This window comes from Drosophila nasuta, chromosome X (assembly GCF_023558535.2).
Source record: "Drosophila nasuta strain 15112-1781.00 chromosome X, ASM2355853v1, whole genome shotgun sequence".
NCBI classification, from domain to species: Eukaryota; Metazoa; Arthropoda; class Insecta; order Diptera; family Drosophilidae; genus Drosophila; species Drosophila nasuta.
In genome coordinates, this window is record NC_083459.1 from 25767435 (window position 1) to 25786433 (window position 18999).

Here is an 18999-nt window from a genome sequence, read left to right on the forward strand (position 1 = left end):
GTCATAGGGCAAAAAAAGGAGGAGAAATGTAAGGAGAAGGAGAAAGCGAGGGGAGAGCGAGGCAGCTGACGAAATCAACAAGCAAGCAAAGAGCTCTGTGTGTGTGTGTGCGTGTGTGTGTGTGTGGCAATTCGAAGGAATGTGCGTGGGAGCGTGTCCTTGTGGCAACAGTTGGCCCAACGAGCCAACGCTGTTTGCCTCACATTTCGCTGCACACACACACACACACACACACACATATCCCCTTCCCCTCCCCTGCCCAGTCTTTCCCCTCTCAGCGAACAAAGTTAGCAAAACCAAAACAAAGCACGCAGCAAAAAAAAACTGGAAAGAGCACAAAAAACAAAACACACAAAAAAAAAACGAAATTCTTTGACAACAACAAGGAAAAAGGAAATTGAAAAGCCTGCAAATGGTGTATATGCGAGTGTGTGTGTGTGTGACTGCCAGTCTCTTCAGTATGTGTATAATATTGACACACACACACACTTACACAGACACAGTCACATGAGCTGATTGTGGCACATATTGCTGCAGCCTCGTCTCAGTTTCGATTTGCGAGTTTCAACAACAAAAATTGTTACTACAAACGCTTCTTTGCGGCTACCCTGTAAATGAGTGATGAGCGGGTAGTTTGAGTAGCAAAAGTTTGTGAGTTGTGCTCTATTTATACCCGCTACCCATAGGGTAGAAGGGTATTATAACTTTGTGCCGGCAGGAAATGTATGTAACAGGTAGAAGGAGGCATCTCCGACCCTATAAAGTATATATATTCTTGATCAGCATCAATAGCCGAGACGATCTAGCCATGTCCGTCTGTCCGTCTGTGTGTCTGTGTGTCTGTGTGTCTGTATGTCTGTGTGTCTGTCCGTCTGTCCGTCTGTCCGTATGAAACACTGGATCTCAGAGACTATAAGAGATAGAGCTATAATTTTTTTTCGACAGCATTTGTTATGTTTGCACGCAGATCAAGTTTGTTTCAAATTTTTGCCACGCCCACTTCCGCCCCCGCAAATCAAAAAAATCGAATAACAAGTGTAATTTTAAAGCTAGAGCTACGAATTTTGGTATATACAATAATTACTGTAGAAGTTATGATTCCTGAAAATTTGGTTGCGATCAGATAAAAATTGTTAGGAAATACTTTTGTATGGGAAAAACGCCTACTTACTAGGGGTCTTAGTTACTTTGGCTGACAATCTGGTATATTGAGCCGTCTATGGTATATTTTGAATGCGGTACTATATTGATATACCAAACATATCATTTGGTATATTTTTAGTATTTTTTTTTAAAAGTATTTTCGGTATATTTTCAAAATGATACCGCAATATTTTGCCTTTATTAAAAATGGGTAGCGGGTATCTCACAGTCGAGCACACTCGACTGTAACTTTCTTACTTGTTTTATTCTTATGTTGACTTCCATCGGTTTTCTCTTTTCATTCAAAATATGTGTATATAAAGTAGTTGCATTCAATTCAATCATGCGCTGACTCAAAAAGAGACTCTAACTTCAAAAAAAAGGCGTTGACAGTGTGTCCAGATGAACATTAGTAAGGTTGCCATAAACAAATCCAACATTTGTATTATTAGTTAGTTTAGATTATTCGCAGTTCATTGCTAAGGACTTAAAGTTGTTGTCAAACATGTTTTTATATCAGCTACAATCTTTCAAAGTATTTTGATAATACTTTATTTGTAAGTCTTTTTTTTACTACTTAAACTTATTAGCTAAAATTATTCTCAGTCCTTTTGCTAAAGACTTATTTGAATTCTGTCAAGTTGTGTCGCAAAAAGTCTTTATATCAGCTAAAATCATTCAACATATTTTGATAATAAGTTTGTTAGTATTGAAATATATTCAGCTTAGCTATTTTTTGCTATAAACATATTTTAATAATCTCACTAACAAGCTCAGATCTTTCGCTGCATTGCTATTTCACTTACGTTTTTATTATGATATTTGTGCAAGTTAACATCTTAAAATTACATCCACTTGACATCTGAAATAGTTTTTATCGCTCAACTTTCAAAACGAAGATAGTAAAAGTTGCTTAAGAATTCTTAATACTTCTTCAACACACTTATTATTATCAATATAGTTCTTGAAATAAAATTCCTTATTGCAATGAGATGAGCCAGAACTAAGGCTAAAGCCTTCAGTCAACTTTAACAAAAAATATCAAGTATACGCAGGGTCTAGCACACTCATCAGCAACGGATTCGTTCATATTTTTTGCGCTGTGCGTGTTTCTCTTTGTGTGTGTGTGTGTGTGTGTCGTTGTTTCGAATCAAATTTGTTGAGCTTCAGGCAGCAGCAGCAGCAGAGAGCGAATCAGTCGCTTTCGACGCTGGCTAATTTGAAGCAAAAGGCGCGCGCCTGAAAGTAGGCAACACTTTTTTTCTCCAAAACTTGTGCTGACGCCTTTTGTGCACTTGAAGCCAACATTTGTAGGTCTGTGTGTCATATGCTGGCCAAGGATTTGCAACACACACACGCACACACACATAAATACAGACACATTAGCACTGGTTAAAATAACAGAAAGCAAGTGGCGGCAAGTACGCAAAAAGCAAAAGTTCTGACAACAATAACCACAAGTGGATGCCACAGCTGGGCAGCAGCAGCAGCAGCAGCATTTTTTTGCGCCCTCTCTCTCCTTTCACGCTCTTGGCCTTTCGTTGGTGGTGGTGTGGCAGTCACCACGTTTTTTATGGCATTTTTAGTTCTATTTGTTTTTGCGGTAACAGTTGTCATAATATGGCCAACCATGATGCAGATAAAGTGAGGCAAGTGCAACGCTTTTGCGGCATGTGGCATGTGGAATTCGCAAAACGTTTTTCATGTTTGCCTCCGCTTCCCTTTCCTTCGTTTCGTTTCGTTTCATTTCGATTCGTTATTTGAACTCGCTTAAAGCGCTGAATTTGCCGCACATTTATTATTAATGAACAACACACATTTCATTTGGATATTAAATGTGTTTCACTTATTCCCAACTGTTCCTCACGCGTGCGAATGTCTTAGGACACGTGCTTTGATTTAATTAAACAGAAAAACATTGAGAGGAACGATGCAAGTGGCACAAAGAAACGTCTGAAAATATTGTTGAATTTATATGCGGAAAACAACTGCGAAAAAACTTTGTTTTGGAACGATGGAATGGAACATACAACATAAAGTACTCGCTTTGATTGGAAGTGTAGCTATTAATGTGCATATATTAAAGATAATACAAATACAAAATAATTCCGGATGAAATTGTAAGAAGTGGAACGCTTTGGAAATGGAACATCAATTAAAGCCATTAAAAAAACGGCTAACGATAAGAAAAAGAACAGTGAAAACGGTATAAATATGGAACACAGACATCGTTATTATAATAGATGTATAAGGAACAGTGGAAATGAAACACAAGTATCAAGCACACATGATTCGCAATAAGCTAAACTAAAAGAAAAAAGTCAACAGTGAAAGGAAGACAAACATAAACGAGAATCGAAGAAAACTATAAGAAGAGGAACAGCGGAAATGAAACACATGTGAAAATGTAAATAATTGAGAGGTCAGCAATCAGAATGATCACAATTGTAAGAAGAAAAGTGGAAAAGAAACAGTGGCAATTGCACATCAAATAACTATAAAAATAAAGGAACAGTGGAAATGAAACACATGTGTAAAGAAAAGATAAATCAGAATAAACTAAACTATAAGAAGTAAGTAACAGTGGAAATAAGACAAAAAGAAAACTAGATATAAGAAGAGGAACAGAGTGGAAATGAAACACATGTGAAAATGTAAATAATTGAGAGGCCAGCAATCAGCTTAAGGAAAACTGTAAGAATAGTGGAAAAGAAACAGTGGCAATTGCACATCAACTAACTATAAAAATAAAGGAACAGTGGAAATGAAACACATGAGTAAAGAAAAGATAAATCAGAATAAACTAAGCTATAAGAAGTAAGTAACAGTGGAAATAAGACAAAAAGAAAACTATACATAAGAAGAGGAACAGTGGAAATGAAACACATGTGAAAATGTAAATAATTGAGAGGCCAGCAATCAGCTTAAGGAAAACTGTAAGAATAGTGGAAAAGAAACAGTGGCAATTGCACATCAAATAACTATAAAAATAAAGGAACAGTGGAAATGAAACACATGTGTAAAGAAAAGATAAATCAGAATAAACTAAACTATAAGAAGTAAGTAACAGTGGAAATAAGGCAAAAAGAAAACTAGATATAAGAAGAGGAACAGAGTGGAAATGAAACACATGTGATACACAAACACACACACACACACACAATACTAATAATGGAAATATAAATAATTGAGAGGCGAGCAATCAGAATAAGCAAAACTACACGAAAATGAACAGTGAAAATAAACATATTAATAATGGAAATATAAATATTTAAGACAACAATGTTAATCCACATAAGAAAAGTGAGTGTAATTCAAAACTGTGTCTGTTACACACACACACACACACACACACACACACACAGCAAAATGGGAAATGAAACAAGATATTTATAGAAAGCATTTGATATGCAAAGTTTGTGCACAGTTGTGAGCAACAAATGTTACAGACACAGACGCAGATACAGATACAGATACAGATACAGAGAAGAGGCACGTAGAAGTGGAAGCTGACAGCTGAAATATCTTTTGGCCAAGATGTTGGTTGGCTAGAGATATGAATACAAATACAAAAACAAGTGAGAGTTACCGACGCACGTGTAATCTATGTAAACATGCAGCCTCAGCCTCAGTCTCAGCCTCAACTCGACTTTAATGTGAAGCCTTTTTACGCTGCGCATGGCCATTTAATATCATTTTCATTTACTAAGCTGTCTCTCTGTCTGTCTGAGTGTGCATTAAGCATACGCCATGTGCAACCTGCCTGCTTGCCGCATATCATTTGCATTTGTATAATTAATCAGATTTTATGCGTATGCCAACGCATTATCCATTAGGTGGAAGGTGGAATGTGGAACGAGGAAGTTGAGAAGGTAAATCTGTTGCACAATTATGAAAAATGCTTTGTCTCGCTCGCTCTTCCACTCTTCGCTGTCGTGTTTGAAATTTAATTAACAGTCTACAAAATGAAAAGTTTTTCGCACTTTTCTCCGACTTCCGTTTGCAAAGTTACCTGGAGAAATCGACAGACGACGACGACGACGACGAACAACGTGGCTGCTGAAAAGTTTTGTATCTGGGTATCTGGGTATCTGGTATCTGTGGCCATTTCCTGAAATAGTTGCTTAAATATGTTTGCGCATTTTGTTTGATCTGCGGCGCAAAAGTTTTTTCCCCCCTCCACCTTCTCCATCACCGACAAAAACCGAAAAACTTTTCGCTTTTTCGTTTTTCAGTTTTCAGTTTTGCAGTTTTCGGTTTTCTGTGTTTTCATTTTCAATTCATTTCGTTTTCGTATCGTTTGGTTTCATTTTCGTTGTGTATTTTTTTTTTTTTCTTTTCGCCCAAGCGAAAACATTTCAATAAAATCGTCGTCCCTGAGAAATGCAAATTAAAATTCATGAGGCTGCTGCTGCTGCTTGCTGTCTGCCAAGTGGCGCCACCTATTGTACGGCGGACTCTGACTTTAAACATTTGCGCTGACATATTTTGAAAGCCAGCGCAAGCGAGATAGCAATAGTACTGGGAGAGAGAGAGAGAGAGGGATGGAGAGATGAAGAGTCGCTCTCTAAAGAGTCATGCTTGAAAAATTCATAGCACTTGTTTGATGGGAGAGATGGGGAGACAGAGGGAAACGGGGAGACGGGGAGAGAGCTAAACTTTTCCACATTGGCGCACAAAACAAACACAACACACACACACACACACACACAGGTGTAGTTGTGGTGGTAACGTGGTTGTGGTGGAGAGGAGAGGCAGGGGGGTGATGAGGGATTCCCCCCGGGCAAAGGCCAATTTTGAGTTTGAATATTTTAGCTGCTAATTAAAATGTATTCGCGGTTAACAAAACGCGTGCGCGTTACGTTCTCCCTCTTCTCCTCTCCCATTTCCTGCCCCTCTTTCCTGGCACACACAGCGAGCCCCCCTTTACCCCCCGCGGTTGCTGGCACGCGGGCAACAGGCAAGAAAATTAGCTTAGCAAAAGTTTTTGCAGGCATCGACGTTGAAGCTGGAGCTTCAAATAAACACAAAATGTAATTGCATACGTTATATGCAAGGATCAGAGAGGAGAGAGTTAGGAGCAGGGGTAGAGGTAGGGATGCAGGAGGAAGAGGAGGTGGGGCCATGTCCAATGCCAATGCATTTACAGTTACAATTACAATTACAGCTACAGTTGTAGTTGCAGTTGCACTTGCTGAGCTGAGCTGCAGTTACACATGGCTGCACATGCAACGACAAACAACAAACAAGAAAACGCCAGTGCAGGGGGAAAAGGGTAAGGGGTGGAGGCAAGGGGCAAGGGGCAACAGCAGCTGTCCACATGCTGTCGGAGAGTTGTGCACAACAATGCAACATTGAGATGGACATGGACATGGACATGGAACTGGAACTGGACAGCCGAAATGTATAAGAAAGAGAAGGAGAATCAAGCGAAAGAGAGAGCGAGAGAAAGAGAGAGGGTGAGAGAGTGGGAGGATGGCAGACAGCACCTGCTGCATGTTGCATCATTTAACTACAAGCGGAAATGCGATGCCATATTGAATTTGCTAAGACAAAATGTCGTCCTGCCTGCAGAACAAAACAACTCACACACGCACACAAACAAACACTGAGATTACAAGCAACAACAACAACAAGAGCAACAACGACAACGAGAACTCGTTGCAAGGTTAGATGAGAATCGCTGCCTGAACTGGCTTTATGATGCTGTGTGTCTGTCCGCAATAATTATCAGAGTGCAAGAGAGTGCAAAGCTCAAGTGGACCAGACAAATGCTTGTGGCCATCTATAGCAGTGTGTGTGTGTGTGTGTGTGGGGCAGTCTTAACAAGCAACGAGTAACGAGCATTGGGTATCGAACTAACGAATGCGAGGAAACGATAATCGAGATAGCAGCAACACACAAGCTACACACTGACTTTGCTTATTTATGCTTGCATTTTGAAGCGATTTGAAGCGAAGCTAAAGAATTTATTCGTTTCATTATAACAACTGCAACGAGTAACGAGTATTGGATATCGAACTAACGAGACGATAATCGACATAGAAGCAGCACACAAGCTGGCTTATCTAAAATATGTGAGCATTTTAAGCAATTTAAAATGTAGCTAAGGAATTTATTCTTTGCTTTAAAACAATTGCAACGAGTAACGAGTATTTGGGAATTGAACTAACGAACGAGTGGAGACGATAATCGAGATAGAAGCAGCACACAAGCTGACTTATCTAAAATATGTGAGCATTTATATAAATAAGCAATTTAAAATGTAGCTAAGGAATTTATTCTTTGCTTTAAAACAATTGCAACTAGTAACGAGTATTGGGAATTTAACTAACGAATGAGTGGAGACGATAATCAAGATACAAGCAGCACACAAGCTGACTTATCTAAAATATGTGAGCATTTTAAGCAATTTAAAATGTAGCTAAGGAATTTATTCTTTGCTTTAAAACAATTGCAACGAGTAACGAGTATTGGGAATTGAACTAACGAATGAGTGGAGACGATAATCGAGATACACGCAGCACACAAGCTCCACAAGCTGACTTAGCTAATTTATGCGAGGTCTTTGAGCGATTTGAAGCATAGCCAAAGAATTTATTTGTTGCATTATAACAACTGCAACGAGTAACGAGCTAAATCATCTAGCTTTACGAAAGTAAGGAGCGAGTATTAAAGTAGCGAGTATTACAGTTGCGAGTATTAAAGTAGTGAGTATTAAACTAGTGAGTCTCGAAGTAACGAGTAGGAAACTAACGAATTGAAAAGTAGCGAAAAGTAGCATCTTGCGATGCAGTGAGGGATTAAGAAGCAATAAATAGATATTTGGCTTTATGAGCATTGGAATTTGAGTTAAGGTAGAATATATATGTAAGGGTGACCCACTAAGTAGATAACTAACGAGTACAAATCAGCGAGCTTATAATTGAATATGTAATTATGTTTTATAACAAAGTATAAGATTGAATAGATTGAAAGGATAATAAAAGAAGACGTGAACGAGTAACGTTTTAACGAGAAAAAGAGAAAAGTAGCGAGTAACGTTTTAGCGAATCACATTTAGACGAGTTACGTTTAAGCGAGTAATGCTTTAACCAATAACTTTGAAGCCAATTAGTTATGCAATTCAACAAAGCACGTTAAATTTAGTTAGGTTAAAGAAGAGGATGTTGGAATGAACGAGTAAACGAGCGAGCGAGAGAATGCAATGAAATTTTAAATAAAACTAACATTCCCATTGAATTCAACACTTATCAAAGTGAATAGACTTCAAATGTATATAAAAAGACACTTGAATGGACAATTCAATCAGTACTCGGCGAATAACAAGCAACCTAAACACTCGTTTTAACTAGCGATTAAACAACAACAGTAACAGCAGCAACAACAACGAGTGTGCGCTGTTCAATCAAGGACGCGTTAAGCAGTCGAATTAGCAGCGAGTAGCACATCGCATTGATACGCACACGACAAAAACTCCCAATTCAATTCATCAACTGTGACAGCAGCACTTCCACTCCTCCCTCCATCCCCATCCCCATCCACCGAAGTTTGCCACAAAGTAGCCTAAGTAGAATAGATGCGACTACCTGCAAATGAGTTGAATGAGTTTTGAAACTGAGTTGTTGTCAGGCAGAGCTCCATTGAGTATTCAACTTGTCTCGATTGCACAAAGAGAGAGAGAGAGAGAGAGAGAGACAGTGAGAGAGAGAGAGGGGGAGAGGGGACAAGGGATATTGTGTGCTACTCACGAAATGACATGGCATATTTCAAGGTAAACATTGTGAATTTTGAATGCCAAACAAAAGCGAAGAAGCAATGCAAAAAAAAAAATACTCGCTGAAAAATAGTACAAAAATAGTATATTAGTATAACCTTTTACACGAATTGCAGCTGCGTCGAATCGCTTTTCCACTCTCCCTCCCCTTGCCCTCCCCTCTTTTGCATTTTTAGTTTTCTTCTTTTTTTTTGGTTTTTGGTTTTTTTGAATGCAAGTTCTAATTGTGTAATTAATGAATTGCCTCTCGGGCAACCTCATGCAATGCGCAGTTTCTTCTCTCTCTTTCTCTCTTCGTCTCTATACTCTCTCTCTCTCTCTTGCACTCACCACTGGACAGCGACCCACATGAGACGTTAATTGAAATGCACGTGGGGTGGCAGCGTCCTTGAGATCGTCGCTTTTCCAAAAACTACACACAAATCAACAACAACAAAGAACAAAAACAACTCAAAAAAATCGAAAAACAAAGCAAATTAGTTTTGAAATTATAAAAGCGCAACTAGCAAAATGCCCTGTGTAGAATAAAACTCGCTTACATTTAGTTAATATGGTAATATACCCTGTAATAATGTTATGCTAACAGTAACAACGAAGCAAGAATTGCATATTCATTGTTATATAAAAAAAAAAAGAAAACATTTTAACATTTTTTCATCACAATTTATGTGCTAATGTTTGTATAATAATAATTATTTATGATTCCTGAAATGTTTGTTCCAATCAGATAAAAATTGTAAAAGTTATTTAAAAAAATAATTCTGTATAACCATTTTTTTTTTTACTTTCATCAAATCTTAGTTGCTTTGTCTGAGAATCTGGTATATTTTACGACTCGATGGTATATTTTCCATGTAGTACCATATTATTGTACTAAGTAGAGCTTTCGGTATATTTTTAGCATATTTGCGGCATTCATTTGGTATATTTTAAGAATAATACCGAACTGTTATGATTTAATTAAAAATGAGTACGTGTTTATTTATATGTTTTAAATTGATAGTACATCACATAAAAGCAGGAATTTTAAATTTATATGTTTTTAGTATTTTTTACATGTTTTCGTAGATATTCACTATTTTTCTTTATTTTATTATTATTACTTTATTCATTTACTTTCATTTCACACACATTAAGGCCACCTAAATTGCATTGAATAGTCATAAATGATTTTTGTTCGTTTTCGCAATTTTTTTGCAGCTTAGCGAGACCTCAAAAAAAATATACTATAATACAAAATTGTTTGATAAACCGCTTCGAAGCGCTTTCAACAGATTTCACTGCACATGGCGAGGGCAGTTTTCAAAGTAAGTACATGAAATTCTCTTTATATATATCACAAACTGACAAGATAAACATAACCAAAAATAGGTAGTAAAGAGTCGATTTTCTAAAGTGGAATTTTTCATTTAATTTTTCGATTTATTTCGAGATATAATTGTTTATTTTTGTACAATCTCTTATTATTGTTTGTCAGTTTATAAGCTTTAATTTAATATTAGTTTCATTTTCTAATATTTAATTTTCGTTTCGATTCTTTATATAGAATTCTTCTCTGCTTTGCTTACTTCATTTACGTTGAGTAACAATAATAATAATTTTTTCTTAATTATTATTGTTGGCACAATTATTTGTTTTCAATTTGATGAGCTGTTGTTTTGTTATATGGGTTTAATTCTTGAATTTTTTAAATTTTACTCAAATTTCTATAAACCAATTTTATTTTCCGTTTATACACAATTTTTCTCTGCCTTCTTATTTCGGCACTTTTATTTCTTTTTTATTTGATGAGCTGTTATTTTATATGATTTCAGTTTTTGCATTTTTGTAATTTTACTCACATATTTCCTAATTTTCATGGACTTTGCTTTTAAGTAATTTTATTTCCATAGAATTCGCTTCGCTTTCTACAACCAATTATAGCCACTTTATCTTATTGCTTGTATATTTTGCACTCTCTTTACACTCAATCACATGCTTTTCAAAGCTGAGTTTATTCCTATGTGTGTGTGCACTTTGCATACGAACGTGCACCAATACACACACACACACACACACACTCACATATTTGCCACATTTCAAGGCAAATTTCTGATTGTCTGCATGAGTTTTATTTTCTTTGCTCTTTCCCATTTTTCTTCGATTTTTATTCGCCTCTTGTTGTTACACAAAATGCGATTTATTCCCTTTTGATGGGTTTTATAATGTGCAAAGCGAAGCGCTGAATAGAAGAAATGAATCATATTCACTTTCAATGAGCAACAACAACTTTGAGCAGTTCAAATTCACAATTCACTTATAACTATTGAATGCAAATATCTTCAATTCTAATAAAGTGTAATAACACTAATGTAAAGAATACATTTTCTTAAATTAAAAATATAATAAAATAAAGTTAAAATAATAAAGTAAAAATGTTGATCTAAGTACTAATAATTTAGATCTAAAAAATTGTGTCAAGAACATGAAAATTTTTAAGTTAGAAAACGCAACTTGATTTCAGAGAACATTTGACATAAGAGCAAGTTCTTCTTGATCAAAGGAAGGTTTAAAGTATTAAGACTAAAAATCTTATGAAAAAATCAGAACAATTGTAGATTATATTGAACATTGAAAAGTAGATAATATCTTTATAGGAATTGCAATGGATTACAGAATTTTGTTAAATCTGAATCTAACATTTTTGGTCTGAAGTTCAGAATTTGGCATTTTTCAGACAAAGTTTCTTAGTTTTGAGAACGAATGTTCTTGATTTTAGAAACTGGTCTTTTTTTTTAGTTTATCTTTTCTTGAATTAAAAATTAATTAAATAATAAAATAAAGTAATAATAATAGAGTAAAGAGTAAATACACAAATTTCAATTTAAATTTAAAAATTAATTAAATAATAAAAGAAAGTAATAATAATAGAGTAAAGAGTAAACACACAAATTTCTAGCACTGTTCAAAATTAATTGAGCACATTGAATTCCATAAATTTCATTTGGAAACAAGCCATCAAATAGTTGCATTTAAATTGCGCATGGCAAAAAATGAAAATGAATAATGAAAATCGAATATCAAAAACGCTAAAAATAATTCCAAATTCGATGCACTTTTATCTAATGTGAGCATATTGGCATTTAAATATTTTCAAAAATCCTCGTCAAGCAAGCATATTTTGTTGGCATTGATGATGATGTGTTGAAATCGTATTTGAATATTATAATATTACATATATTCTTAAATCTTGTATGGAGATCAAGGCGATAATTGATGGTCAGTTCAGCTGTTTTTCGTGAGAGAATCGAATCGAATTGTGTCTCAATTGGCTGCAGCGATTGATGAAGTCAATCCACGTGTATCCAGCTATAACCAGTGCAATGCACTTTCTCCCTCTCTCTCTCTCTCACTCTTTCCCTCTCTCTCTCTCTCTCTTTCTCTAACGCTCTCTGTTTACAATTGGTGGCCGCTAATTTATTTGAAAAGCCATTTGTTACCTTTGGCTTGCTTGTGTTTACATGCCTCATCGAAGGGGACGAGAAACATTCCGTTTATCGGACCTATATATCCACCTAGATATATACTCTACTCTATATACAAATACCTGTACTATATACACACACAATTCTTCTTCTTCTTCTTCTTATTCTTCTACTTTTCCGTTCACTTCGCGTATTACATTTACTGTTAATTCAATTTGCTCATTCTCATTCCCTTGGAACATTTTTCGCTACGCACGTTTTGTATTTTGTGTTTTTGTTTTTGTTTTTGTTTTTTTCATCCTCCCCCTCTCCGAAAATTTCCACAATTTGTTTTTTGTTGTTTTGTGCATTCCATTGGTTTTCCCAATAGTTTTCCAAGTTTTTCGTATTTCGTATTTCGGTTTAAAGTTCATTTGTACAAAGCAAAGACAATAACAATTAGTTAATTGTTTATGTAAATATGCTGGCGGATTTCTAATCATCAATTCATTTTGCCCGCATACAAACTCTCGATAGTTTCATATAAAAATACAGATATATTTAGCTGCGAGGGCTGCTAGCATAATAAACACCTGTAAATTCCATTTTTTAATTGATTCAATTCCCAATTTATGTTTAAAATAGCAGAATGCAATTTATCGATAGTACATCGATAGTAATATTATAGAACAAACTAGTGTAATGTGTTTATGCTTGGTTTTCTTTTAAGAAGTGATATGTAGAACGCTACTTGAGATACCTGCTATACAATTTGAGTAAAAGCAAATGCAGTGCGGTATTATTCTTAAAATATTCATAATAAATATACCGCAAAAATACTAAAATATACCGTATTTCGTACACTTACAATTTGTATGCCTTAGAAGAGATTTTAATGTTTGTTTTAACTCAACTCTGAACGTGCCTCTAAATTTCATTCATTGTTTATAGTTGAGTGTGTACAGTAAAATAATTTATAATCCACTTGATCATTTCAATTTTCTTATTATTAAAGTGACAAAATGCCAAGTGTTTATAGAGTAAATATCATTAGGGTAAATTATTTTATTAAAGTAAAGTATAAAGTAAAAGGTTTTTTGTTGCGGCCCATAAAAAATTTGGAAGGTGTTTATCCATTTTCTATTTCTTTGTTTGACAATCTGGTATATTTTGTAATCTATGGTATATTTTAAATATAAGATTATATCGATATACCAACGAAATGGTATATTTTGTATATCAATATACCAAATATTGTCTTGGAAATAGTTAAGCATTCTATTAATGTATTTTATGAATAATACTGTGGTATATTTTGCATATATGAGTATATCGATATATACCAATGATATGGTATACTTTAAATAATACATTATTTCGATATACCAAATATAGCCCTTGGTATTATTTGGAATAATACTGCACTGTTTAACTGTTGTGAACAATGAGTAACAGCTTTCTATCAACTTTTTATTGAATATAAACTCAATTTAATTATGATTATTGCTAAGAAATAGCTTTGCAGAAATAGCTTCTAAGGTATTTAATTCTTTTTGAAATTCTTTTTTGGTTACATATTATTTTAAAAATGCAATTTATGTTCAATGATTTTCTAGAATTTCCTCTTTTGTGTTGTGTTGTGCGTTTGGGGAACTTTAGCAACTGCCCTCGGGCAAGTGTATTGAGACATAAACGTGAAACGGGCAATTGGCAAATGTCTTGCAGTCTGAAATGTATACAGATGTATCTACTATATGTCTATATGTATAGGTATATAAATGGCTGGAGACGCGCTCTATATCAGCGATCAGCGATCGGCGATGGACTGGCACATGGTTCATTTACACCCGCACACACACACACACACACACACACACACACACACACACACACAGAACAGAACAGAACAAATACACAAGACGTCTCGAGCAACAGTTGCCGCCGTGTAGTTTCGAGTTTATTTAGTGAATTATCGCGAAAATCGCCAAAAATCAACGAACAACGAAAATCAGCAGCAACAGTTTTGTGTTTTTTTTTTCTGTTTTGTGTTTTGTTTTGTTGTTGTTCGTTTGTGTATTTTGTTTAGGCTTCAGTAAATACTTGAAAATTTAATGCCGTTTGGCCAATAATTAAGACACAAACAATGAACTGAGTTGCCTCTGTCTCTGTCTCTGCCTCTGTCCACAGCCTTGTGACTGTATTCGTATTTGTTTGATAAGTTTTTCCCAATTTGCTGCATATTTGCAAATATTAATCATACGCACAGTTGGCAAATGTACATAAATTATTGAGTTGCGAGTTGAAATATTGAGCACAAGCTGCGGCCACTAAATGAAAAACAGAATGGCTTCGCCTCCTCCTAAGATGCATAATATGAAAATCGAAAATGGAAAATTGAAAAATCGAAAAATGCGAAATACATATTGTATTTTACAATTGCCAGCAACAGATGGCGCCACCAGCTGTTGCCAGAAAAGAATTCAAACCGGAAGTAGCCCCAAAAAAAGAAAAGCAAAGGTTGTCACAAAGCGAAAAGCGAAAAGCGAAAAACGGCAAAAGTCATCCAACTTCTGACCAAAAAGAACGAAAGATGAGAAAACACATTGAGTGGAAAATGAGACCCTTGTGTTTCACGTTTCTCGTTTCTCGTTGCTCGTCAAAGCCAAACTAATGAGGATAATGAAGTAATGTTTCAAATTGATGAACAAACTTTCTGCTTGACACAATTTCCACACGCCACGACAAAGATGTCGAAAGTTTTGCATTTGCCAAAGTATTTCCGGACAACAAACATCTGAAAATATATTTGGAATGAATCCTTAGCATCCAGGAAATTGGTGTCAACTAGTTAGCCGAAAGAGCATTTAATTATTAAAAGAGAAAGAGAAACTGCCCGCAATATTTTTGCGGTGAAATATTTTTGCGAATTCTATTATACTATTTGAAAAAGCAAATGCAAATTATGCATGGCAATAATTCGGGGCGAAAAATGTTCGACCAAATGTTGTGCAAATTAATTTCGTTATTTATAAATTATGCACGTATCTCTATTAATGCCAGAAAAGCGCAATACAAATAAAGTACTATATCAATGAAAATTCATTAACATCAAATTGAAGTAAAGTACAAAAATATTGAATAATATTTCTCACAGTTTCGGAAACTTTGGATAATCAATCAAATGCTTCTTTCGGGAACTTTGCAGCATAATCTGAAAATCGAAAACTTACGCCAATCAATCACACTTAACTATGGAAAAACTATCTATTCATAGGCGAAAAGTTTAGATATGAAATCAATCAGCAAACATTTATGCAGAGATCGAGTAAAGCAATTGCAGCACTTTGAAGAGGAATTTGTGGAGCGTAACCACGTCGTATACTTAACGTCTCTAAGCACTCTGCTTTTGAGATGAGCACAACTTTAATTGCAAGTAAAACACAAACACAAGCGAACACACACACACACACACACACACACACGCATGTGTAATTAAACTTGAGTTGAAAGCCAAAGCAAATGGAATCTTAATCAATAACTCTCTCTCTCTCTCTCTCGAAAATTAAGCTCAAGGCCAACAAACTCAAAAAAAAATTAAATGAAGAAAAGAAAAGAAAAGGATGAAGACGATGAATGACAAAAAAAAAAAGAAGAAGACAAAGAAGCAAAGCGCTAAGCTGTCAGTAATTAAAATCAAATTAAATCTGGGCAAATTACAGCAGCTTCCTTAAGTTGATTAAAGCTCTTTTCGAACACACACACTCACACACACACACACTCGCACACGAATTTTTCAAGTCTGTTGGCTGCGCTGGGGATTAATTTTTAATTAGTTTCACACATTTGCACACCTTCCAACACTGACCTTCAGCGCAACTGAAATACATTGTAAACGTTGCACGGGATCATTTCATTCACACTTCATTCACGCACACACACACACACACACACACAGATAGAAAATATAAATATTGAAAGAATTGCAGTTTACCTTTTTTTTTTGTTGCTCTTTCTTGCTTCCTCTTGTCTTCGTGCTGCAGTTGCAGTTGCACTCTTCTTCTGCTTCTTCTGTCTCTTTCTTTTCTTTAAATTACTTTCTTTCTCCTTCGCACACACTCACTATCTCCTTCTCTCTCTCGCTCGTCAATAACAGAAACAATAATTGAACTTTTGCTGTATTTTTTTCAATTTTTATTCTTTTGCTTTTTTTTCGATAACTTTTCGAATATTTGACACCAGAAAACAACAACAAAAAAGACAACAAAAAAAAGTGCGCACAAAATTTCAATTTCCGAAATTTTTTTGAATTTTTCCTAAAGTTGTTCTTTTGCTATTTCTTTGATTTTTATGATTATTCAAAATTCGCGCGCCGTCACGAATAAATTCCAAAACACCAATTTTTGCAGTCGAATTTTTCAAATATGTTTTTTTCTTATTTTGAAGGTCTTATATAGCGTTCTCGATATATATTTTGCACGATCGAACTGAACTTCAGCAGAAAGAAAAACCAAAAAAAAAAAATCGAATCGAATCGAAATCGAAATCGAACGTTGCTCTGAATATTTGAATGCTGAATGATGATTTGTTTGTTTGATTCTAATTTTTGTGTGTGTTTTGTGGCTGACTCCAAGAACTACAACAACGCAATGTTATCCGCTCGGAGGCTGAACGCCTACTGGATGGTAAAACGCGCGCCGAAAGCTGTCGCAGAATGCGGACGACAACGACTGCGATGACGACGACTGCGATGACGACGACTGCGACTGCGACCACGCAACGCGTCAGCAGCGACGTCGACAGCATTTTGCCGAAGTTCAATTCTAAAGCTCTTCGTGTGTGGCGTCGACGTCGACGTCGCTGACTGCTGCTGCTGCTGCGCTTTTTAATTGCATTTCAGCTGGCAAAAGCGCAGCAGCAGCAGCTTTGACTCTGTTTTCTGTTCTCTGCTTGGTGCGCTACATAAAACATTTTGCTCTTGAATAATTTAATGCAAATATAACGCAGTCTACACATACACATACAACTGTATTTACGCATGGCGCTAAAACAGAGAAATACGAATAAGTCGACAAAGAATGAAATGAAAACTCTACACGCACGCACGCGGCGTGGCGAAAAAGTCTCCAAAGCTTGGAAGCTTTTTTTGGGGCACAATTCGTCCACAGACGAAACTTTGTCGTGTTTCCAGGGTTCGTGTTCGTGTTCGTTGTCGTTGTCGTTTTCGTTGTCGTTTTCGTATTCGCATTCGTGTGCTAACAAGTGGGGAGCAACAGTTGAAATGAATGAAACGTTTTTCGACGCTGGCTGCGCTGTCGACGTTCATGTGTTGCGCCTATGTATGTATGTTACACCTGCCCAGTGCGGGGCAGCAAAGCTGACGCTTTCCAGTCGAGTCACACACACAGACTGTTGCGCTTGCCAGCGTGCGTGTGTGTGTTGGAGTGGTGCTCTGTGTGTGTGTGTGTGTGTCCGTTAAGCAGCAACTAATTTTTGTTAATCACACCTTAATGACATGAACTTGACACCATTCTCACCCTCCCTCCCTCCCCTCAGATCGCAGTTGCCTGCATATATTTAACATCAATTTTGGCCAACCAAATTGACTAAGCGTATGTGTGCGTGTGTGTGTATGTGTGTGCGGTTGTTTGCCTGCCACTTAATTACTATTTGCTAGCAGCTTAAGAGCAAGACAGCAACAGTAACAACAACGACAACAACAACAACAGGAAGAGGAACAACATTGAAAGCACGCAGCTGCTTCACTTGCACTCACTTCAGCACACACTCACACACACACACACTCACACACACACATATACTCACACACTCACTCTGCCACCACAAAGAGAATGCAGCGCAACGCATTTAATGAGCTGCTGCCAGGCGACAAATAAAATGCCATCGTTTTCGTAAATCATAAAAGCCAACACACAACGCGCACATAAATCAAGCGTTTAACAACACTGTTTCCTCTAGCTGAATATTACAACAATAATCACATACTTTACCATCTGTCTGTCTGTCTGTCCGCACTTGTAAGCAGCTATAACTCAGCAGCTATTAAAGCTAGAGTTGGCAAATTTTGTGATAATATTCTAAAAATGTAGCTGCAGCATTAAGTGTGCTTTCGAAATACTTTAGAACAAAATTCAACGAGAATATAAATGTTGATAAAGTTAAATCAGCTTACTATTAAAGCAGCAGCTATGAAACGTAGAGTTGGTAAATTTGGTGATAATATTCTGTACAGATATTTGCACAATTGAATAAGAATATAACTTTGAAGTGAGTTTCATCAGCTTACTACTTACAACACACAAATCAAGCGTTTAACAACACTGTTTCCTCTAGCTGAATATTACAACAATAATCACATACTTTACCATCTGTCTGTCTGTCTGTCCGCACTTGTAAGCAGCTATAACTTAGCAGCTATTAAAGCTAGAGTTGGCAAATTTTGTGATAATATTCTAAAGAGATATCTACAGCATTAAACACTATGTTAAGGGATATAAAATACTTTAGAATAGAATTCAACATGCATATAACTTTCAAGTGAGTTTCATCAGTTTACTTTTCAAGTTACAGATTGCAGTTAAGAGAACATGAGAATATTCAAACAGCTGTCATAGAATA

General features: G+C 36.0%; 1 protein-coding gene across 1 annotated transcript in view; it reads right to left on the reverse strand.

Moving 5' to 3' along the window:
• LOC132797317 (uncharacterized) overlaps positions 1–16450 on the reverse strand; it is a 144465-nt gene extending 128015 nt beyond the window's left edge. The window contains exon 1 of the mRNA XM_060809003.1: positions 16355–16450. The gene's annotated coding sequence lies outside the window, so the exon portion shown is untranslated. The remainder of the gene's footprint in view (positions 1–16354) is intronic.
• Positions 16451–18999: the final 2549 nt, after the last annotated feature.